The sequence below is a fragment of the Motacilla alba genome, chromosome 5, assembly GCF_015832195.1.
Source record: "Motacilla alba alba isolate MOTALB_02 chromosome 5, Motacilla_alba_V1.0_pri, whole genome shotgun sequence".
In the NCBI taxonomy this organism is placed as follows: domain Eukaryota; kingdom Metazoa; phylum Chordata; class Aves; order Passeriformes; family Motacillidae; genus Motacilla; species Motacilla alba.
This window is the reverse complement of record NC_052020.1, coordinates 17,242,565-17,256,745: the sequence shown is the minus strand read 5'-3', so window position 1 is coordinate 17,256,745 and position 14,181 is coordinate 17,242,565. Positions and strand designations below refer to the sequence as shown.

At 40.5% G+C, this 14,181-nt stretch overlaps 1 protein-coding gene across 6 annotated transcripts in view; it reads left to right on the top strand.

The window, feature by feature from the left end:
- The window catches only part of TSPAN4 (tetraspanin 4), a 415,376-nt gene that overhangs the window by 136,823 nt on the left and 264,372 nt on the right, over positions 1-14,181 (top strand). For all 6 annotated transcript variants that reach the window (XM_038139117.1, XM_038139111.1, XM_038139116.1 and 3 more), the window contains one exon: positions 12,970-13,051. The gene's annotated coding sequence lies outside the window, so the exon portion shown is untranslated. The remainder of the gene's footprint in view (positions 1-12,969; positions 13,052-14,181) is intronic.

The following is a 14,181-nucleotide window of genomic DNA, read 5'->3' as shown; positions in this document are numbered from 1 at the left end:
TCCAGCCCACTGTCAGGATCATTGCATCTTCAAGTGATACTGGCAGATGTATCATGTCCAGTTTCAGAAACTGTAATGCAAAAATAGAGGCTTCCACATAATTAGGTTCTGGAATAGTAACCAGTATTTTGCCATTTTAAATTTTGATTTCAGCATTTCGTTTTTCCAAAAATTCTCTCTCAAGGAGATGCTTTGGCGAATTGGGTAGATGCAAAAACTGGTGAGTTGTCCAATATTTTCCTGATTTAAAATGAATGGGCTGGAAAAGTGGCTGAGTTTGCAATTCCTTGTTGCACCAACAATTGTTAGAGAATCATTACTCAAGTTTCCTCTTACTGTATTTAGCACTATGTTACTAGCTCCTGTTTCTATTAAAAATCCAACCTTCTAATTTTCCTCGTTTCCCAGCTTAGCTGTAATCAGAGGTTCTGCCAGGAAAGCATCCTCCAGTCCCCCTCAGTCATCGCCAGTGACAGTCACAGGTTGGCCCCATCCTTGTCCCCTTCCTGTCCCTGGGGGCGCCATTCCTCTAGAAATTCCTTCATTAACTCCAACTACTTTTTCTTTAGTTATTTCTTGCTGGTTTTCTCTGTTCTGAAAAACTCCCCAAGCAACATCTAACAGCTTCCCTAAATCACACTGGTCTTGTCCCTGAGCCTGTTGTAATTTCCTTCTAATATCATCTGAGGATTGCCTCACAAATATGGGGGCTAATTGAGTTTTTCCTTCCTCTGTTTCAGGATCAATATTAGTATATTTTTGAGCTGTTTCTTTCAGGCAATTTAAAAATTCACCAGGTGATTCCTTACCATACTGCTTAATTTCAAATAATTTTGACATATTGATAGCCTTGGGTATGGCATTTCCAATCCCATATAGTATCCATTGTTGATATCTATTTAATCTCTCTCTAAACATGGGCACATTAGGGTCCCACTTGGGATCCTCAGTGGGAAAATTGATGTCCAGTGTACGTGACAAGTTACCTGTCAAAATCTGCTCTTCCACAAACCTCCTACTGGTTTTAACAACCATCTCTCTTTCTGTACTGTCAAACAGCATTTCTAATATAGCATCTGTATCCTTCCAGTCCGGATCTTGAAGTTTTATCATCATTTCAAATGCTTTTGCCATTTTGTCTGGGTCATCTTGATAGGTGCCAGCCATCAACTTCCAATTATTAAGGTCTGTTGTTGAAAATGGAACTTCTACTATAATTGGACCATCCATACCAGCTGCCTGATGGAAGGCAGCTGCTCTCACATCTCTGTGTTTAGCTCTAGCTGTCTCTGCAGTCAGACTGAAACCCTCTGTTCCTTGATACATCCTCTCTATCTGTCTCCTCTGCTCCTCGATACGTCCTCCCTGTCCTCTCTATCTTCTCTTCTAGACCTGATAAATCCACCTCTTTACCTGCCAGTTCCCTCATAATATCAGTCTCAGCAGCCTGGTTTTCTGTTCCCCCATCTAACCTGCAGTTAGGACTGACCATAACATTTAAATCATGCTTCATACTGGGGAGATGTTTAGAACAAGTTTGTCCTGTGCTGCACCTAGAACAACAATGTTTTAACCATTTTCCTTGATTCTCCCTTTCAAGAGCCACCTCAAAAGGGTCTGAGGAGGCTGGATTCAAGCCACAATCTTTCTGCCATTCAGGATGATTCCGTAAAGTGAAAAACATATCAGCATACATAACCTCGTCCCATTTCTGTTCCCGTCTCAAAAACAACATTAACTTTAACAGTGTATTATAATTCAAGGTTCCATTTTGTGGCCACTTTTCTCCAGAGTCTAGTTGGTACAATGGCCACTGCTGATTGCAGCACTTAATCAAATTCTCCCTGGTGGCTGGTCCCCCAGGGGGGCCTCCAATTTTTTTCCAATGTTGCAAAAGGCAGCCAAGTGGGGATTTTTTCACAATGCCCCTTTTAGATTGTCCACTGCCCATCTTTGAATAGCTCACCCAAAATGCTACAATACAGATATAGATAAAAATGCAAATACCAAGCAATTATGGATTGATAAAACCAAGTAAAATAGCAAATTCTGGAATATTAAATAACCCACCCAATGCCCTGGAAGAGCCACACGTCTTATATGGGCGGGATTCCCAAAAGAATGCCTTATTATCAAATAGGCTCTTACCCGTGTCCCAGCTGGGTCCGGGGATCTGTGGTCTTCTCCACGAAGGTCCAGGTGCTGGCGTGAAGATCCAGAGATCCCTCGGATCCACGGGAGATCAGGCAGAGTGTCCCGTTGGGAGCTGCCAAAAATGATACCAAAATCAGCCAGACAGAAACTTTCTAACACGGTTTTGAGTATTAGAAAGCAGGCATTCCTCACTGCAGCGCTGGGCACTCGGAGGCTGCAGTGCGCCGGGCATCGGGTAAGCACAGCTTTTATCATGCACACTGATTACACATTCATTAGCTCTCCCTGCTTCCTTGGTGTGTAGGGATTACTTTATTTTACATAGTCACACCCCTTATCAGAACTCCTTATATGGCTCTTTGGGGTCTGTCTTCCATGTCTGGTGTGCTTTGTAGGGGGCTGTCCCTCGACCCCCACTTTTGAGTAACTGCAGTACCATTGTTTTGCATAACTTCTGCTATGCCAGCCTTGCAGAGCAGAACTGGCATCCTGCTTGTGTTTTGCATGACTTTTGTTTGTTGGCCTTATCTACTTCTCCAAGGCTACCTTGTTCCCTTTATTGGATAAGAGTAAACTGTTGTTCTGTTCTGCTGTCCTTATCATTTTGGTATCTGTTGCTGGAATGAGTATTTGAAAGAGTGTCAGAGAGAAGAAAAAGGCAAGAAGCATCAGGCCTGTGAGCAGTCAGCACTAGTAGCAGGGGTCCAGAAATGGCTGACAAGAAATGTTTGTATGCAGGACAGGTTGACAAGAATGTTGAAGCTGAAATAGAATTTGAACAACTTTTTCTTGCTGTTCAGTTTCTGGTTTTTTTTTTGGTTTTTTTGTTTTGTTATGTTTGTTTGTTTGAGGAAACAAAAAAAAGCTTTTAAGTATTATATTGTGAATAAATATTATCCACGACATTCTGTATCTTTCCTCACTTGCTCTTATCATAAGGAACAGAACCCCAGTCTAGGTTAGCCTCTGGGTTAGAAAGTGGCTAAGAACAAGTTTTGGGTACTGCTCTCCTCAGTCTTCCATATACTGCTTTGTCTGTCCACATCTTTTTCTAACAGTCTGTATAATCCACCTAGGAGAGAGTCACAAGTCCTGGTTATGTCAGAAAATCACATCACCCCTCTTAAGCTCCAGTTTTTCTCTTGCTTTGGCATCTTACTTTTCAATTCTGTTTTGCTACAGTTTTTTTTTTTTTCTCTGCTTTGAAAAACAGGAGGTTGAAACTCTGTAGAAGATGGGCCTCCTTGGAGCCTCTTGGCTGTGAACCAGCGCTGAGTCTTGACTGGTTCCACACATGAATTGGTATCTCAGCCCTTGTTTGAAATTGTTATCCAGAAAGTTTTCCTTCACTGTGAGCCACAGTCAGTAGTTTTTATTGCTACTGAATATTATTTTCAGCCCTGGCAAACTTAGCTTTTGCAGATAGTGCTAGAGTGCTGACGCTTGTGATGCAAATTTCTGTAGCTGAGAAGGCCACCTGATGGTAAATGTTTCTGCTTCTTCCTTCAGTCAAATGGCTTTGAAGCATTTCTTAGAGGAACTTGGTTGGAATATTGTATTAGGTACCTTTGTGCTTTTGAGGCTTCAGCAGCTAGATTTAAATGCTGTAGAACATACACAGAAAACTCAGGCAATGAGAAAAAAATACCTGCCAAAAAAAAGCTATTTTGCATTTTTATACTGTCATTATATCTTAAACCCCAGCCCTTCTGGCCTGATTCATGTGTTCAGCTCTCCTGTACAGGAAAAAAACTTGGCTTTGACTACCCTTTCATTTTTTGTTCCTGAGCCTCTGGGGGTACCAGCAAGTCACTTCTGTAAGCATCCAGGTTTAAATAACAGTCTTTTTAGCCTGTAGTGGAAAGTGTCCCACCTGGTCCTCTTCTGCCTAAGGAGGGGTGAGTGAGCGCCTTGCCCTGAGGGGCTGGGAACATAAACAGTAGAAAATGTGTTTTCCTGAGTTCTCGTAGGGCTGTACAGAAAACCCTGGAGGGATAAAGGCAGCTGAGAAGAAATGAATGTTAGTAAATGGTATTAAAAGCTAGTAGACAGGGAGACACATGAACGCAAGATACATAGGGCTGTTAAGTGAGGGAGACTGCAAACCTAATTTATGCCACTGGCATGAGGAATGAAACAAGAAAGGTAGCACTCGGTAGGGTCGCTTGGCTCCTCATAAATTTTGAATTGTCTGCCTTTCCTTTTTTTAATATCCTGTAAAATGAAAAGCTGGGATCATTAGAACATGTGCTGGTGAAGGTGATAGGAAGTGAGAGAAGAAATTTCCATAATCTGGCCTTAATTTCTCTGATTGTCAATGATTTGTTGATCAGTTATCTAAGAGTGGGATATATATCTAGTTTGTTGAAGTGTAGATTATGTTGTTCAATTTATCTTGCCTGCATCTTTAGAACCACAGTTGGCATGACAATGTTTTGGACTCATTCCAATGAAGATAAAGATTTTAATTTTTCAGTCCCCTCTGTGCAGAATGGCACTTAAGCTTCATATATTTCTGTAGTTTTAGTTGGAACGTAAAGAAGTTGCTGTCCAAAACAAACAGGTGAGAGCCTCCTAATTCCTGGAAATCATTTTAATTAAGGGGAGGAAGAGAAAAAGGAAAGGCAGCCCTTTGGTGTTGGGCTGGGACTTTAATGTGTGGTGCAGAATGACTGAGAGCAAACACTCAGTGCTAATGAGAAATTACCCGTGAGGTGTGAGCAGTTGCTTTGCAGAGCAAGACCCATGAATTGATCTTTTAAATTTTGTCAGTCCCTTCTCATTTCATCCTCACCTGACTTGCAGCCCTCTAAAAATGAGGTCTAGATGTATTTGCCATCGATTTCTCAAGTGCCTCAGGAGGCCCATAGCAGCTCTGTTATGTGCTGCGTTGTGTGCTGTCATCCATCCTTGTGGGAGGGTGGTGGGAGCATCAGCATCACATGTGGATTTCATCTGCTTGTAAATAAGTTAAGGCTCTGTCTTGTGATCTGGTTATAAATTCTCTGGAGGTCAGCAGAGGATTTTGGTAAATATCTTGGCATTTCCATGAGAACCTTCACATTTGAAGTCCTTTTTTTTGTTTTGAACCAATCGTATGTGATCCCTGAGAGTGGCCATTCTCTTTGGTGGCAATCTGAATTCCAGCCAGATAAAGTCTCAGCTTTTCAACTTTGTCTCTGTTCTTCACTTGAGGTGGCTGTTTTTCAAGAGGGTGTTTTTAAACTGTGTCTGTCTCCATAAACTTTCCAGGCATAGTTGTCTTTACAAGGTGGGGGAAATGTATATTTAAAGGCATTGTTTAAAATATTTCCCAGACAAAATTCATTAACTTCAGTGAAGTGTCCTTAGGTAAGTACCTGAAGTGTCTTAAATTCAAGAAAGACACATAGGCCAGCCTTCTTCCTCCTGTCTTTTGTGGATGCCATCCAGATGTGTACTTGTTAAAATGCTGTATGAGCATGAGTACTCAGCTCTCAGTGCGGTGGGGTTCTCAGCCTGTTCCCTACAATGTACATATCAGTAGCAGTCACATATTAATATTGGGAATGATGGGGAATGATGAATGGGAATTCATCATTCACATATTAATATTGGGAATGATGGGGGATAATTTGCTGGTTTCTGAACCAGTTAAACTCATTTAATGAAAGGGTGAGTGTTTCAAAGCTGTACATGTCAACCCTCTGAGTTTCATTCCTCTGTCGTCATGGCTTTTTGAAAACAAAAGGCATGTACTGTCTAGAGAGTTTTCTGTTGAACTTTTATTAGCTTAGTGATCAGGTGCTGTGCAGTTCAGCAGGTAATTGGTCTGTGTCCAACCCAAAATATTTCAACAGGTGTATATACATGACCACCAGTTTGTATTAATTAAATAATTGCTTCCATTGAGCTGAATGTAATTAATGCAAATTAGATACTAGAGAAAGGTAAGTGGGCAATTTAACTGCTGTGTGTTTGTTACAGGATTTTCAATGATTTACTTTGTGGCAAAGAGGAAAGCATTGGAAAAATATTGCTACTGAACAGCACAACTGAAAAGGGATCATGTTGCAGTATGCATGGCTGCATGTTAAACTTGTACTGAAATGTGTTCATCTCTAGCATGGAACTGGAAGAGCATTGAAAAATGTGCTTTCAACCCAGGGTTGACATTTTCTGTGTTTTAAATGCTTCCTGTCTCGTCCCAGAGCAAAGAAAGCCCAACTGAAGCAGGCATAGCTGGGACAGGATGAAGTCTTGATCACCAATCTTGCCAAGCAGAGCCCAGCCAGAGGTGTCCCCAGGCACAAGCAGAAAGCATCAGAACTCTTCCATTTCAGTGCCTTGTATATGAGGAATTCCCTGAAAACTGCTGCCAGCAGCAGTGCTGGATATTGGGAGACTGACAATCAGTGAATTCCTGGTAATTTTGTCCTTGCCACTGCTGCTGTTAGGGATGAACCACAATAATTTAGCTGTCAGTGAAAGCTAGGGAGGAGGGCAGGTGTGATCCTACACTAATTTTCTCCTGATTCTCACCTGCATAACTTTCCCTGCTCTCTGAAGTCATATGCTGGAGTACAGAATTTACCTTCCTTGTCCTGTTATTTTAAATGTCTCCTAAGAATCAAATAAGATCAAAGCCCCTCAAGTGTGCTTTAGATAAATGGCTTGCTCTTTGTAAGCAAAAGCAAAAGATTGAATCGCCTTGACATTTTATAATCTTTCTGATTTCACGTGCTGAAGTTGAAATGCATTGCAAAAGGCCCTTGTCATTTTTCTGAAGTCTGCTGAGTCTCTGAGGACAGGAGTAATCTCCTCACTTCCTTGCAGTCTCATTTCTGTATCTGGTCCTGCAACCTTCAGAAGCCTGATGTGAGATTTTGTTTTCCTCAGGACTGTGCTGGCTTCTGGACAGTTTAGTTGCTAAATTATATCTGATGAGAAAATATGAGAAGATCAAATATTGGGTGTATTCTCTGGAATACCTCAGCTACATGAGTTGCTCAAGGGTGAAGCTGGGTGGCTTCTCATCAGTCAGTTCTGTTCTATTCTCCAGGGTACTGATCTCTGTTTGAGCTGCTGGAATTTATTATTTGGGGAATGAGCTTTCCCAGCCTTGGCCTCTAATCTTATTTACTTGTGAACAATCTGTATACAGCATTGACACAAAAAATTTCTGTGCCAAGCTAATATGCAGTGCAAGGGATAATATATTTAGATGTCTGTGCTGGACTTGGGAGGCTGTGAAGCTCATCATTCCTGCCTTCTCTTATCAAATAGTTGACTGCAGCATTCTGCTACCATGCAGCCTGTCAGGAGTAGAGGTATTTCTGTCAAGGGAAAGAAAGAAAGACAATTCAGTCCTTTTCTCTTTCTGCTCTGTTGCTTCATGAGATGCAGAGCAATGTGATCCCTGAGGATCTCTGCAAATAGTGAGATGAGGATATATAGAGAAGGCAAAAATCAGCTACAGGAGGCCATGCATTGAGAAATTCCAGATTCAATTGACTTTTGATACCCCAGGCTTTAAACTGTCTTTTGGTAGTAGGCATTATAGATGATGCTGTCTTAAGGCAGCGGACAGCACCATCAGGGCTCTTCCACGGACAGGCAGGGGTGGGGAGGGCTGTTGTCAATGAGCTGTCAAATTCTTACACCAAAATGACTCTTTTGATAGTCATTTTTTTCCACATAAATGTCAGAATTACTGATTCTTTATTGGTGGTAAAGCATTTTGTCAATCATTTCTCCCTTGAAATGAAAACAATGCAATTAATAATGCCGAAAAGAAATGTTTCACAAAGGACTGGAAAATGTACTGATTTTGACTCCTGGTGAAAAATAGAGCCTTCAGTGTGCCACTGTTTTTGAAAAAATTGTTTTCTGGCAAGGCTTCTTTTGGTAAACAGTGTCACACATCAGGAGAGATGAGGAGGTGATGACTGGCTGTTGTGTCAGATGTGTTTGTGTGTGTGATGTGACCCTCCTTGCTTAAAAACACACTCACAGGTGAGACACACCTGCAAAGATTGGGCTCATTAGAGCTTCTCTCCAGCTGCAAGGGCGAGGACTGTGGCTCACATGGCTGGCATTCAGGTATTTTTTCTTCTGCATTTGGAGTTCCCCACTCCTTTAGCTGCCTGGCTGTCCTCGGCAGCTGATTCAGACCTGCTCTTAATCCCAAATTTCAGCCAAGGCTGAACCTTGTGTACCGAGGCAGGGAGGTCTTGAGCTAGAGATGTCTTCCCTCCCAGGACACAGACTGCCCTGTTTGTTGCACTTAGGACATGATGAAAATATAATTTATTTAATCTAATCTGCTTAACATTGGCCATACTGCTACTGCCCTTCAGATATCTGGTTTGTGTTTGTGATACTTTTTTTCTTCCCCCTGAAAACTGAGCTCCTTGTATCAGTTGGAGCGGCTGCAGAAGAGTAAGGAATTTGTATGAGGCTTTCAAAGTAATTATTTATGATTCTAAGATGATTGGATAAGCTTCAGTGTCAGCAGTGGGTATGCATTTCTAAGAATGCTATTGAAACTTTCATACAAAAAATCCACTATATATGTTTCTAGGATATTATTTTATTTGATTAAAGAAAGTATTGACTACAGCGCTATTGAATAAACTCTCATTTAATCTTTCAAAACATCTACAGCACTTTCCTCCTTTCAGGACAGGCAGAATTTAAATGAACACCAAGCAAAGAAGGGGACAGAAACATTTTTTCTGATGTTACACCCCTTTTGCTTTAACTGGTACTAATTAGGCTGAATACATATTCACAAGCTCAGAAGCTTAATTTTTTGTTCAAGGGAGCTTCTGTAGCAAGAGTTTGAAAAGTCACAGTGTGATTGATGTCAAGTAAGCCTGAAGTTGCCCTGGCCTTGAGTTTGTTCTGTGCAATAATGTGAACAACCTCAGTGAAAAATCAACAGCTGCAGTCTTGGGCTAGCAGAGCTTCTGGATTATGACAACAAAGAGACCTCGAGGTTTTTATCCTTTGAAAGTTAAATGAAAAAGTTAAAAGAAGAACTTTGTGGTCAGTCTTTTGATGGGGTCAGTTTGGTTTTAGACACTTTCGACAAAATGGATGCTGACATTCCTTGTTATCTAGTTTTCTGCAGACATGAAAAAATTAAGTTCATAAAACAAAAAGATTAATGAAAAAGGAAGAAATCTATTTTAGATTTTAATAATGGTTTCTATTCTATTGATTTTTTTAATCGCAATTTTATAATTAATTAAGTTTTAGATTTTAGCATTGTTGCCCATAGATATGTTTTATTAGGTGGGCAAAAGAGCTTCTCCTTGGCTTCAGGCAAAAGTTCAGAATTGATTTCTGGGCTATGTGTCTGGTCAGTTGTATTTTTATATGTAGATCCCTGTACTAAAATACAGAAGGATTTACAGCAAAAGAGTTGAAGTTGTGGTGATTTCTAGAAGAGTTCAGTACATCAAGCAAATTCTCTATCTTATGCTATAAATCAAGCTAGATCAATTATACAGAAGACATACAAGCACTTTCTTGGCTTGGAAACAAAGCAGAAATATTGTAGAAACAATTCACCTATGAGTTTACTCAAATTTTTGTTGGTTTTGTTGCTTTTGGTATTTGAAACTGGAACAAATGTGGGATTCTCTTCTTTCTAATAAGCTGGAAGCAAAAACAAAGACACATTTGTCCCGATGAGGTCCTTTTTACTATATAGCACTCTCCCAAGATGATTTCCATTCATGCCTCACTTCTATGAAGTCCTCTCTTAAAAGCTGCTGGGAAATAGACTTTGGATGCATTTTCCCAGTTGTGAATAATCTGTTCCTGTGGTATGGATGTGATTTGGATAAAAGACATTATGAAGGAGAGCATATTTTGTACCTTGCATGGCACTTCAGGCTCTGTGCCTGACACAGTAATGCTGTTCTAGGCAGCAGAAGTGCTCAGAAGTGGGTAGGGACACATGGATGCAATCAGTAGTTCATAGTCTCCTTTCCCATCTAGAATTACTTCTTTCCTGAAAGATCTTCTGGTGCTGTATTTGAATTGTTTAATTTATGCAATAGATTTTTTTTCCTTCTTGGTACATCTCCTGTACTGAGTGTGTGCTTAAATGGGAAGGAATGGCCTTATTTCTTCTGACTGTCTAATCTAATTAATCTGTTTCATTTGTTCAGTAATTAGACCATGCAGGTGTTTTTTTTTTTTTTTTTTTAAAGTCATGAAGTAGAAGACAGGAGTGCTGAACATCTGTGTTTTTTCCTGTGGCGTCTGTCTGGTTGAATAAAGGGCATCCTCCAGTGTCATCCTCTTCGCTTGAAACAGGTGTTTGAAGTTCACCTTTTTGGATAGGTTTCAACCAAAGGCAGGGAAAGCCTACTGGTGAAAGAAGCATCAAACGCCTTGCAGGCCTTTTGAAAGAGTTAGATCTCTCTCTCATCTCACTGGTTTCAGTCAGGCTATTTCCTTTCGGGAAGGGAAATGAAATCTTGCGATTTCAATGGGAATCAGTTTTGGCAAGCTTTGGTCCGTGTCCCTGCACCCTGCACTTGATGGCATCCCATGGCTTTTGATGGCTTTGACTTTGACCAAGATTGATTTTTTTTTTTTTTTTTCAGTATCCATGCCATGTCTCTCATATCTTCCCCTCAAAGCTGTGTCTTCCCCCTTGATTTTTTCCCCTGATTTTGCAACATCTGTGAGGTTAGTTTTGGCATATGGTCCTTTGTGCTGCACCTCATGTAATCCAGGTCCATTTTCTTGTAGCCACTAAATGTCCCAATTTTCTGGGTTTTTTGTTGTTTTTTTTTTTTTTTTCAGTTGCATTTCATTTGATCATATCTCCTTTCCAGAGTGTTTGTAAGTCTTTCTTTTCTGTTTTGCAAGGTTTTGTTTCCCTTCCTGAAAGGAAATGAAATTTCCTTTATTCGTTCTTTAAGCATCTTGTCCTTGTAGATTAATCTGTGCTTTTAATTGTCCATTCCTGGTGGTTTCTGTTTCTCCAAGTATCCTAATTCTGCCTTAATAACTATCAAAGTCATTGCATTGGCATAAAAACACTTGTTATTCTATTTATAACATTCTTTGCTTAAAAGCCTTCCCTTCAAAGCCTTTCAGCCAGTCCATAATTGGGGTGGTGGGGGATGAGAAGCATGAATGGAGCCACAGCACTTGGTAAATAATTTCTTCTCAAGTTCTCCGGGCTCCTGGACAAAGGGAAGTGTCACCCTGTCACCTTTTTACTGAAATCTGCTGATAGCACATTATTGGGGTGTTGATTCCCAGGCACTTTGTATGAGATGGGGATCTAACATCTGCACTTGCCAAGTGTCCTGTGGGTTTTGATGAGACTTCATGTGCACTTGGGAAGCAGTGTGCATTTTTATGTGAGTGTTATCATGATGGAAGTGAAGTGCCACGGAGATGAGTAATGGAGAAGGGCTGAGATGAGAGAGCTGGGACTATTCAACTTTTAGAGGAGAAGACTCAGGGGGAATCTTATCAATATATATAAATAGCTGAAGGGAGGGTACAAAGAAGATAGGAGTGAGGCTCTTTTCAGTGGTGCCCAGTGACAGGAACAGAAGTGCAGACTGAAACAGGAAGTTTTGTCTGAACATCAGGAAAATGCTCTTGCTGTGAGGGTGGACTGAGTGCTGGCACAGGCTGCCCAGAGAGGTTGTGCAGCCTTGTGGTTGGAGACCTTTAAAAGCTGTCTGATACAATTCTGGGCAGCTGGCTCGGAGTGCCTCTGCTTGAACCAGACACTTGGATCAGATGTCCTCCAGGGCTCCCTACCAACCTCAACCAGCCTGAGATTCTGTGAAGTTAGGTTTTAATACAGGGCATCATGTGGGCAATCACCTGATCTGACATGGAGGTTTAATTTTACATCTGCCTTGTCTTGTCCAGTGCTATGTGCAGTTACTTCATTCTTTTGTACAGTACAGTCCCACTAATGATGCCTTTTGCTGTTCTACTAATGGGATTATTTTAATATTTTTTAAAGTTAATAACTTTAATAAAATCTTTTCTATTTCTGTATGCATGAGATTTTGGGGAGAGCTCTGCTTTATTTTAAAGCTATAAATGAAAAATTAGTTTCTGTGGTTGTACAAAAAATCAGAAGTATTATTTCCTTAAAAATCAAGATAGTATGCAAAACAGAGATTCTAATGCTATGTTTTTATGAAAATATTTTGATTTTAGAAAGCTGATTTAAAATTTTTCTTTTCAGTTTCTTGTATTTTGTTTTTCAATGAACTTCCCCACCTCCCCCAGCCCCCCAGTATTGGATTTATACATTATATATTCTGGATGTGTAGAATTTATGTACATGGTTTTTTTGAGTCTCAAGTCCATGAAGTGCTCATATCTGATCCAGTGTTTAATAGGATTCAGATTATTCAAAGAAGCTGATAATATGCTGCCCTGTTCTAATGAAGTGCTTGAGCATGGGGCTGTGTGGAAACATGCTGTGTGTGATGTTTGGAAGTGCCCATGGGAGAAAGGAGCTTAAATCCCATTGAGAGTGAAGGACATGATCCCCCCAGCTTTAGAATGTGATGTCTCCCCTTGCTGTGCTCCTGCTGCCATTGGGCGTTGTCATTCTGGTGACTTCAGGAGCCAAGCTGTGGTTTCATGCACCATCCTTTACAGCCACACCTCACCAGGTTTTTCTCTATTAGGTTTCAATCCAGTGGGTTGAGCATAGTTAATCATGGGGAGGGGTCTCTTTTGTCCTTCTCAAAGGCATGGTTAGAAAGAGTTTTTTTACTTCTATTTTGTAAAAGATGTGCAACCTCTGACACCCAGGCTCTTGTTTTGCAGGTCCCCAGTGTGCTGGCTGCAGAGAGGCCACTTTGTCAACTGGGATCACATCAAGTGCTCTGAGCTCCCATTCCTCCATCAGGTACGTGAGCAGTTGTGATCTATTTATTGATTTGAAATAATGTTCTGAGTAAATAATTCATTTCAACTGCAGGCCTCAGTGGATGGCTTTGTAGAGAGTAGAAATGACAACCTGCAGAAAGTAGAACAGTTAATATAATGGAGCAGACTGGTACCAGGAGATGTTGCTTACTGCTGATGTGGGTTGTGTTTCCTTCTTTCCCCTGGGGTGTGGTGGCCTGGAAAGACATTGTAGTGAGCCCTTTGTGTGAGGGGGCTAAGTGGGAGTTGAATTATTAGCCCAGGATCCTCTCTTTTTTCTTACTGGCAAACTAACTTCATATGATGTGGCTGTTGTTTACCTGGATACTGAGCACAACTGTATTCTTTCATACTCAGATCACTTTTTTTCTGTTTGTTTGATTTATGACAAATGCTGATATGAGAATTCACTGTTCAAGAAAAAAAAATTGAAACAATAAATAAAAACCAAAGTCATGCATGAAATCTGCCAATCTTCATTCTTTCCCCCAAATCTGCATTGTTTGCATATGTAATTTTGAATATGTATTTTGAATAGGAAAAAAACCAGGTGCAGTCCTTGAAATCATGTTATAAAAACAGTGAAGGTGTAGAAGAACACACTGTGGGAAGGAAAGGGACAGGTAAACAGATTAAAAAAAGAGGTGCTGCAGCACCTGACAGTGTTGCTGTACCTATATAGTTGATCACCCAGCAACAAATGGCTGAGAGACTGAGATATATTTGGGATAATCTCACAGAGTGCAGCTCCTGAAGTAGGCAGAAAGGAAGATGATGATGCATTGGTGTTTATGTTCATTCCCTTCTAAAGCCCTGGAGAGAAAAATATTTCTGAATCTTCTGGAAGACTAAAGCTGGAAATAAAACACTGTAATAACTTCCAAGTGGAAATATCTGAAGTGGTGAAGCTTTTCAATATAGGATCAGTCTTTTCCTTTTATTTTATTTAAATACTTCCTGTTTTGGTTTCCTTTAAACAGTTACAGGGGACAGAGTGACCAGTCCCAACCTTTTTTTCTGATGTGTATGTTTGAATCTATAACTTCCATGTTAAGTTACTAGTGGAATTAAGATGTTCTATATTGTTAACCTTACCCTGTGCCAATTGAA